Genomic DNA, 10,698 nt, shown 5'->3' on the forward strand with positions numbered 1-10,698 from the left:
TGCATAAACTACTCAATCTAATTTCTGAAGCTCCCCAAAGATAGCTTGTAGACCTGTGTTCTGTGGGTGCACAAGTCCCTGGAGTTCAGGAAAGAGGCCCTGACCAGGACAGGTTCTACCAGGCCCATCCCGTGTGCTCAGCACTCAAGGCCTGGTGCTGACTCTTTGCGCCCCTCCTGAAACTTCTACCCCAGTTCCCTACACCCTGGGACCCCCAATACTTCAGAGCCTGGATAGCTGGTGGTTTCCCCTCACCCCATTTGGCCTCATGCCCCTGGAGGGGAGGGGAAAGGGAAAGTCTGGCATTGCCTCTGACCTTTGTCCCTAGACCCACCTTCTACCCGAGGGACCTGCCACAGTGCCCTCCATCAGGAGGTAACCCAAAAGTGACAGGTCCAGGACTTTTACCCTGCAGAGATTCATTTCTCTGACTTGACTCAGAGATGGGGAGGAACAGCTCCAGGGTATGGACTTCATTGAGACCACGTCTAGGAGAGACAGAACCTTCCAGAAATACGTAACTGTGGGGAATGACCCCAGGCCAGGAAAGGTGATAGACCTGCTGAGTTCACATGAGGAACTGGCTGAGCCCCTCATCCTGAAAAGGGATAAGAAGAGTGAGGAAGGACTGGATAGAAGGCGCTCATCAACTCCCTCCCCCACAGAGGGATGTGGAGGTTCTGGGGGAGCTGGGAAAGGACTTAGTGACTCTCAGGCTGGGGGGGGGGGAGGCAGGCAGGGCCTTCCACTTTCCTTTTCCATCTTAGAACTACCATACTCATCCACCTGGATCATCATTGGGGTGAGATGATACTATAAGAAATGATGAATCCGTGAAAAGACTTGCATGGAATAATGGAGCAATTGAGTAAAGCCAAGGAAACACTGTATACACTAATATCAATCTTGTTTTAAGAACAACTTTGAATGACTGAGTCATTTTAACTGTTATAATTACCCAAATGAAGGACACAAGGACCTATGAAGGAAGAGGCTATGTGCATCCACTGACTGAAAAATAGAGGAATGTATAAAATGATATTACTTCCCCCACACACACACACACAAACACACAGACATACATGCACATATTTACAGATTTGTATCTATTGGTATCCCTCTCTAGGGCTGGGGGAGAGGAAAAAGGAAAGTTACCTGATAAATTCATTATATATTTAGCAGGAATCCCGTGTTGTATATAACACAGTTGCAGTTTCGCGTGCAATCTTTTTTATTCTACTATGTCATCAAAGTGCTTGTTTTACTTCATAAGGTCAACATAAAATAAATAAAAACTTAAAAACCAATAAAAGCTACACTTGGTTTCTATCAGCTACAGTCTGGGTGTCAGTGACTAAGCCACATGCTAGACCATAACTTGGTTGACATTGGAGGGTTCAGTTTGTCAAGAACATAGTTCACTAGGACCATTCTGAGTGAGGAGAAAGGGAAGAGATAAAAGAAAAAAAGAGAGATAATAGGAAAAAGAAAAGAGATAAAGGACCTGTTTTTGATCATTTTATTCTTTGCATTGATTCCCTGCACTTTCTTGGAGTCCTCAGCCGTCCCAAAGATATTCAGGATCCGGCCCCCTCCTCTTAAGTAAAAGATACTTCAAGCATTATGTTGGGATGAAATGAGGCTCTCACAAATCACTGAACACTTCAAGAGGGTTTACATCACCCTAACACAGCAAGGAGATGCACCAAGGACACAATGATACTTTCTTTGTTGCTCCACTCATCTCCATGTCGAAACTTGTCTGTCAATAGGGCAGGGCATGGTGACTCCAAAAATGTTGTCATGGAAGAAAGAGAAAAAGTCCATTTGTGAGGTTCAGGGTCCTTGTATGATTCAAATGGCATCATCTGATGAATTGGAGGACTTTTTTAAAAAAAGGGGATTCCCCATACTAAATGAGGGCAAGACAGAGATCCCTTCTCTGAGGAAAACAGTTCTCCAACTCAGTTGGAAAGAGGCAGGGAAGTGACATTTCCCTTTTAGATAAGCCCTCAAATAATTTCCCAATAACCCAAATAACCTCCCTCCACTTGAGTTATTAATAAATGAGGAATATTTCCCATTCACATGGAAAAAGTCAATCTTTGTCCCATAAGTCCATGTCCTGTACTTTCCTACCTCTATCCCTTTGACTATACTATTCTCTATGTCCAGAATGCCCCTCTACCACTAAATTAATAGAACTCTCATCCATTCTAGTCAAACCTGCTCCACAAATATCACCTCTTCTAGGATGACTATTTCAGTGAAACATGATGATTCCACCCAGAGACCCCATAGTGTCTTTTGTGGATTCTTCTGTTTGCTGTATTACAGAAGCTTGGAAGTTGGAGTGATTACCTCTTGAAAGACTGGAAGCTTCCCAAGGGCAGGGTCTGTGCTATACTGACTTGATTACTTCTGCCACTACTATCTCTCTACAGAGGTTACACTGGGTTACACTTGGGTTACACTGACCAAGAGAGCTTCAAAGCAGTAGAAGGAGCTCCATCTTCTGGGTCCTTGGGGGATCCCCAGTCCTTGAATGGTGGCAGTGACTGCAAACTGGGGGGCAGCCATCCTCTTGCTTCTTTCTGTTCATCTTTCCCAGACCCTCAATCCATGCACAAAGCCCCCGACTCCCCAAGCTTCTCAAACCTAAGAAACTCCTCCCATTTGGCCCCCCAAGTTGTCTACCCTCTCCCAAGTGTCCTGAGAAACAAATAGTGATTGATGGTTCTCAGAAAGGTCCTCACCACCACCACCACCACCTCCATTGTGAGATTTCACTTACCCAGGACACATTTACTGCAGACACAGATCTCCCTTGCCCAGGCAGGAGTCCTCCCAGACATAGATTCCCTTCATTTTTACCGCAACCTCCCCTCTCTGTGGCACCAACATTCCCCAGTACAGCAAAAGTGAAATGGGTTGGGAGCCTCTTCCCCTAGAAACTAATAGGCAGGTATAGAGAGGAAGGAAGGAAGACTAATATCTCTGATGTGAGGACTGCCAATTCCAGTTCAAGGCTACTTTCCACCTTTTATGTCCACCTGAGCCACCTAACTCTCACCTGTGGCTCTAAGATACCACATACAGTTAACCATTTCAGCAGGCAGACAAAACCAGATTGAGGGTAACCAAAGGAGTCTTAAACTCATCAGTGAGTGTGTGTGTGGTGGGTGTCTACACCAAGCACGTAAAGACTTTAACAGGTGAAATTGGCCAATGAGAACACTTTGTTCCTATGACCATGAAGGCAGCTGAAGCAGGTGCTGTGGAGTTCTTGGAGCTTGGTTAGACAATGAATAAGCCGAGGTCATCCACCTCTGGTTAGGACTCCTGAGCTTCCTAGAAGTGTTGTGCTGTCCCTGACTGAGTGTTGAATCTGACTCTGCTTCTCCTGTTCTTGTTGCCTCTTTGTCTACCTGCTGGATCCAACAAATGAGTGGACAGATGGACACCTCTGTCCTTAGTGAGAAATACAAGTGAGTACACAAGGCTTCCATTTTTCAGTCCCAAACTTGTACTTGGTGATTTCTGGGGACCTTTGAAGGCTAATACTCTGTAATCTCAATGAATGGGTGGATTTTAAGTGTATAACCCGGGAAAGAATGGGACTCTGTGGGTCTGAAGCTCATCTTTTTGTCTCTGTAAGCTGGACATCTGGGCATTTGTCTGGTAGGTATCACCTTTGATAGAGTGAGCTTCTGCAGCCTCCTGGGTGTACAAGATGGAGTTTGTGTTGGTCAGTTGAAATCTTCTAAGGGCCGGAAAACCTAAGCAGTTGCTCAGTCTCTCTGCATGTTAGGACTCCAAGGTTAGTGAGGCAGTCTCAGAATTAACCAAAAGCTCTCCAGATCAAACTTCTTCCTGGGGGTGGCTAGGTGGCACAGTGGATAGAGCACCGGCCCTGGAGTCAGGAGTACCTGGGTTCAAATTTGGCCCCAGACACTTAATAGTTACCTAGCTGTGTGGCCTTGGACAAGCCACTTAGGCCATTTAGCCCCATTTGCCTTTGCAAAAATCTAAAAAAAAAAACTTCTTCCTGCCCATCTTTTCGTTCCCTCCCCCCCCCATAAGTAGTTTGCCTTCCTTTCCAATCTAGATCTATTGCACATTTGACAGACAAATATATTCCCAAAGCATGACCTCTGAGAATTCCTTTGACCTCCATCCCCAAGTTCTATGGAGGAAAATAGTCTCTTTTCTTATAAGGAATAATTTTATACAGACACACACACACACACACTCTCTCTCTCTCTCTCTCCTGCTGTCTTAGGTGGTTCAATAATGAAGCAAGTTCACCATAAAATCTTTTCATTCTCTTCTTCCTCCACCTCTTTTTGCATCAATTCTTCCCTCTTACCCTTTAATTTATCCTCCTGGTTGTGCAGTGGATAAAGCAAGACAAGATTTGAACTCAAGAAAAGGAGATCTATCCTGACTCCAGACCAAGCTTTATCCATTGCATAACTCCATAGTTCCTTCTCTGGATGTGGATGATATTTCCTATCACAAGTTCTTTAGAATTATTTTTATTGTTGTACTGCTGAAAAGAGCAAGTCCATCATAGTTGATCATCACAGAATGTTGCTGGTAATGTGTACAATGTTCTTCTGGTTCCACTGTTTCATTCAGCATCAGTTCATGCAGGTCTTTCCATGCTTTTCTGAATTCTGGTCAATCATAATTTTCTTTCATAGTTTTTAAAAAAAAATTATTTATTTAAGGCAATGGGATTGAATGACTTGCCCAAGGTCACACAGCTGGGTAATTATTAAGTGTCTCAGTTCGGATTTGAACTCAGGTCCTCCTTATTTTGGAGCTGGTGCTCTATCCATTGCACTACCTAGCTGCCCCCAATCATAATTTTTTACAGAATAGTACTCAATCACATTATATATAACAATTTGTTCAGTTACATGCCAATGGATAGGTATCCCTCAATTTCTAATTCTTTGCCACTACCAAAAAAAAGTTGCTATAAATATTTTTGCTCATGTAGTTTTTTTTATCCTTTCTTATGATCTCTTTGACATACAGACCTAGTAGTGATATTACTGGATCAAAAGGTAAGCACAATTTTATTGGTTCTCTTACAAATTACTTTCCAGAAAGGATAGATCAGTTCACAACTCCACCAACATTGCATTAGTGTTCTAGTTTTTCCACATCCCCTTCAACATTGATCATGACCAATCTGATAGGTGTGAAGTGGTATCTCAGAGTTGTTTTAATTTGCATTTATGTCATCAATAATGATCTAGAGCATTTTTTCTTATGACTATAGATACCTTTAATTTCTTCATTTGAGAGTTGCATGTTCACATTCTTTGGACATTATCAATTGTTGAAACATATATCCTTTTGTAAGCTTTTTTCTACCACCTCTCTTCCCTCCCTCTTTCCCATAGTATCAAAAATTCTGATATGTTGTATATACAGTTGTGGTTGGCATATTTCCATTTTAGTCATTTTCTTAAAAGAGGAATTAGAATTAAGGAAGAAAAAACATGACAAAGAAAGAAAAAACATAAGTTTTAAAAAGTCAATGTTGAATGCTTTACTCTGCATTCAGATGCCATAGTTTGTTTTTTTTCTGGCTGTGAATGGCATTTTCCATAACAAATCTCTCAGAATTGGAGGATATGAGATTTTGCATTGAAATACATCATTGATATCTTTGGAGAGAAGTTTCAGTTCAAAGATAGAAGTCAGATTAGAGAAGATTTAGAGGAGAGGAGGTAGAGGCACCAATTACTTATGGTTTTTTTCCTCATTATTACCATTATGTATGGTTCTCTCATTTAAAAAAAAAACATGCACTACCCTTTGATTCAGCAATACCACTACTGACTCTATACCCTGAAGAGATCAGGAAAAAGGGTAAAAATATCACTTTTACAAAAGTCTTCATAGCAGTTCTATTTGTGGTAGCAAAGAATTGGAAATTGAGTGAATGTCCAACAATTGGGGAATGGCTTAACAAACTGTGGCATATGCATGTGATGGAACACTATTGTTCTATAAGAAACCAGGAGAGATAGGAATTCAGAGAAGCCTGGAGGGATTTGCATGAACTGATGTTGAGTGAGATGAACAGAATCAGAAGAACATTGTACACCCTAACAGCAACATGGGGGTTATCAACCTTAATGGACTTGCTTATTCCATCAGTGCAACAATCAAGGATAATTTTGGGGTATCTGTGATGGAGAATACCCTCTGTATCCAGAGAAAGAATTGTGGAGTTTAAACAAAGACTAAAGACTATAACCTTTAACTAAAAAAAAAAAATTATCTTATTATGTAATCTTGCTATCTCTTATATTTTTTTTATTTCTTAAGGATATGATTTCTCTCTCATCACATTCAACTGAGATCAATGCATAGCATAGAACCAATGTAAAGACTAACAGACTGCCTTCTGTGGGGGGGAGGGAAGTGAGATTTGGGGATAAATTTTAAAATTCAAAAATAAATAAATTTATTTTTTAAAAGCATGCAAACAAAACAAACCTTCAATTGATCCCCTCAAGTTATGCCCAATAATAGAAAAAAAAATGCAAGCTTTTGGACATGGATAGAAAGCACCAGTCCTGGAGCCAGGAGGACCGAAGTTCAAATCCAGCCTCAGATATTTAATACTAGCTTGTGTGACCTTGGGCAAATCACTTAATCCCATCCCTCCACACAAAACAAAACAAAAAAGAATACCGGCTTTAAAGTCCTAGGACATAACTTTAAATCCTACCTTTGACCCTCATTCCTTATAACATTGGACAAATTCATAAAGATGTATAAGAACAGGACTTTAAGAGAGGCTGGAATTGTCCATCTTCTCTCTCCACCCTAGAAGCTGGAAGAACTGGGATCTTTCTTTTCTCCACACTTCCCAGTACTGCCTGTCCCTAACACAGGCATGAGAGGTAAAGGAACCAATCTCCACCAAAGAGAGTTTCATGTAAGTGTAGTTTCATGTAAGCCAAGACTTAACAACAGAACTAGAATTCCTATCTGCTCCTCATAGCCAACTTAGTTCTCCAGCTCTTGGAGTCTAGCTTTTAGCTCTATCATGCTATTTGAAGTGCTCTCTCCAAGGCATCCAGAACGCTTGGTTGCCAAAGCCAATGAACAAAGGCCTTTCCTAAGTCTTCATTCTTCTTGATTACTCTACTTTTGTTCTGTTTACTCCCCCCCTTGGGGAATCTTTGCTCTGTCTCCCTCTCACTACTTTCCCCTAGTTTTCCTAAGATGTTGATTACTTGTCTCAGCCTATTTGCTGGGTCATATTCACGACCTCCTCCATCAATTGGGTGGCTCCCAACTTTCTGTTTTAGGCCCATTTTCCCCCTTCTACCACCACCACCTCCCCTCTGGGACTTTCTCCCCAGGCAGTGTTCCGGCAGATCCAGGATGCAATGGCAGTCATTGGTCAGGTGGTCCAGCAGGCAGTGGGAAACCTGAAATCTGGGAGGAGTTTGGGGCAGAATGGAATGAAAGGAGATAGGGAGAGATGAGGAGGCAAGTGGGTCTATCAAAGACAGTTCAATGTGGAAGGACAGTGTGAAATGGACAGACATTCTCTCCTCCTCCCCTGACTTCTATTCATGTACAACTGTTGTCTTGTTGGACTTCCTTCATGCCCAGGGACCTTCCTGCCCTGAATCTTAATATATTCCCAAGGGTCCAGTGCAGAGAAACGGAATTACCAAGATATTGAAGTAAGCTAGCTTCATTGAGGGAAGATGAAGGGCTGTCAGAGAGGATGATGCAAACAAGCCTGCTGGCTCCTGGGTGGAAGTAATCATTATGATAGGATCCCAGAGGGAACAGGGTACCCCCTTCCAAAGTGTGGGATGCAGATGCTGCCAGGTCATCCGCATGAAAGTTCCAGGCAATTTTCACGTGTCTATCTCCCCCTCTATGGAATACCGCCCCCCCCACGTCACCCTTCTCCCTTCCCCATCTCTCTTCTTCCCCTTCACCAGGTCCCAGCATTTTTGGTACAAGTGATCCCAATTTTCCTTGAGATTTCCTTCATCTTTCCAGAAAGGATTTCCTCCCTCCTTTTCTCCTTTCAGTTTCTCTTTATCTTCCCGACCCTCCTCACCCCCGAAATCATTTTTATGACTGAGGTAATGAGGTTCAGAGAGAGAGGCAATCACTTGCTCGAGGTCACACAACAAAGACCTAGATCTCTTACTCACAGCCTTTACCTGCAAGAGGGAGGGTGGAGGATAGGGAGAAGGAGCTGAACGCCTTCCAACTAAGATCTTGGCTGATCTTCCCTCTTGGGGGGGGGGGGGGGGCTTGATCCTTCCTGTCCTATTGGAGTTGGAGGGGAAGTGAAGGGCCAGAGCGATCAGTCACTTCTTAGCACCTCCCGACCCCACTCCCCCCCCCCCCATCTTGGCGAGATGAAGACTACTTTTTTATTTTTATTTTATTTTTTTAGGTTTTTGCAAGGCAAACGGGGTTAAGTGGCTTGCCCAAGGCCACACAACTAGGTCATTATTAAGTGTCTGAGGCCGGATTTGAACCCAGGTACTCCTGACTTCAGGGCCGGTGCTTTATCCACTACGCCACCTAGCCGCCCCTTGAAGGCTACTTTAGTGAACGATTGTTTGAATTTGGTGCCCTCTGCAGGCCAAAGGCAATTGTCTGTTTCGATCTCTTTCCTTGATCTAACGAAGTTCTATGAAAGGGAAGCTTAGAATTCCACTTCCAGGAGCAGTCGCTTCCCTCCTTTTGCTTTTTACATACATTTTGCATCTACAGAAGTTTTTCGGTTTCATGTGATCAATGGATTCCATCTTGCAGAATTGCCTCTCTTCCTTGTTTGGTTAAGAATTCATTCCTTCATGGAGTCTTTCAAATGAATATGATCTCTCCTCCAATTGGAAAGAAAGGGATCTCACCAAGATACATGTGTGGTTAGTACTGAACAAATCCCCAAACTGAAATATTTTAGAAAGCATTTTATTAGGTAAATTGGTAATGGATAAGACCAGAGGCATGTGTGGGGCTTCCTCCTCAATTCTTGGTGAGGTTACATTGCATTGAGAGGGCATGAGAACATTCACCTGATTGGCTACAGGTAGGAAGCAGGTAATTACTGAAGAATCATGCCCACTCACCTTCTGGTCTGTCCAACTATTTCCAACCACCAGTCATGACCCTGGATCCTTTCTTCTCCTACTGAGCCTCTGTGAGTCCATCTAGACCATCTTCTTCATTCCTTCTCCCCCTCCAGTCCTCACTGAAAAGAGAAGGAAGCAGGGTCCAGGATAACCTGGCTCCCTAAAAAAGAGGTTTGGGAAGATGCACATCTGGGTCTCTGGGGTAACAGAGGCAGGGGACAGATCCCTAGAGGGCCTCAGAGCCAGCAAGACATTTAGGACATTCAGGAGATGGTGACCAAGAGTGTCAGATGCCTGGTTTTATGGGGTGCCAAGGACTAAAGACTGTGAAGTGACCATCCCTCCTCCTCTGTAGAGAATAGGACACATAACCCAAAGAGTAAATGTATTTACCCAGTCCCTCTTCCTCTTTTCTCCCTTTCACTTGAATCTTTCAGCCTCTAATCCCTTGTAGGAACCAGGCATTCAATCTGTCCCTGGATCCCTTTGCTCATTTCTTACTCTTTCCCCACTGGAATTTTTCCCTATTCTTTAATGAGAATGGGAAAAAGAGATCATTGATTTCAACTGACCCACTTTCCAGATGGGAAGCCTGAGGTGTAACTCCAGATCCAGGTGGCTGATAATCACTGAGGGCTTTCCTTCAAATTCTTCTGTTTCCTAGGAGAGACCTCTCAACCCAGATACATTTTGAGCACTAGGCCAGACCCTGTATTGACCCTATGGAGAATCACAACTTTGGGGGTACTGAGTGTCACTTTCATTCCTGAGATTCTTCTTGTGCACAGTGGGAAATCCATGAGTCCTCCCAGGAGGGAACTGAGTTTTTCTTTGTAAAGGTAATTGCCCCCTGCTCATGGGGGCAGTAACAGCTACTGCTACCAGATTTCTGTGTTATGGTCTCAGCCAGGTGAGACATCTTATGGGTGAAACAAGGAAATGGAAAAAGAGTTGGCTATAATATTGGGCCTGGAGACCTTGAGACCACCATGACAGTCTCCCCAAAGGAAAACTGTAGCTCCTAGAATCTATGCCCAGAAACCGTTATGACAAGATTAGGCCTGATGGATCTGAGGCCATCAAGATGGTGTCTTCTTCAGGGAGGCTGTAGCTTAGAGAATGTACTCATGGGAAACTATTAAGAATAATATTTTTTTCAAGGTGAGAATAGTTGTGCCCCCAAAAATATTTTGTCTGCCACCACCTTGCTTTTTCCCCTGATACAAACTCTAAATATTTTGCCCTGACCCTGTGATGCTAATTGGTCAGCAAGGGGAGCACTCCAAATCAGAGTAAAGTACAAACACCTCTATTTAAGCAAAAATGAACCCAGTTCTGCAGATCTCTTCAGGATTTACTAGACAAGGACATGACCAACTGCTCCATTATCTTTGCCAAGAAAACCCCAAATGGGATCATAAAAGGTAAGTCATGATGGAACAAGTTTTGTTTTTATATTTAAAAATCTTTCTCCCTCTAGGTCCCATGCTAAAGCTGAAGAAGGACATTGGTTGCAATTTGTAGGGCACTTCACAATGTTACAAATGAAAAG

Source organism: Macrotis lagotis, chromosome 1, assembly GCF_037893015.1.
Source record: "Macrotis lagotis isolate mMagLag1 chromosome 1, bilby.v1.9.chrom.fasta, whole genome shotgun sequence".
NCBI lineage: Eukaryota > Metazoa > Chordata > Mammalia > Peramelemorphia > Peramelidae > Macrotis > Macrotis lagotis.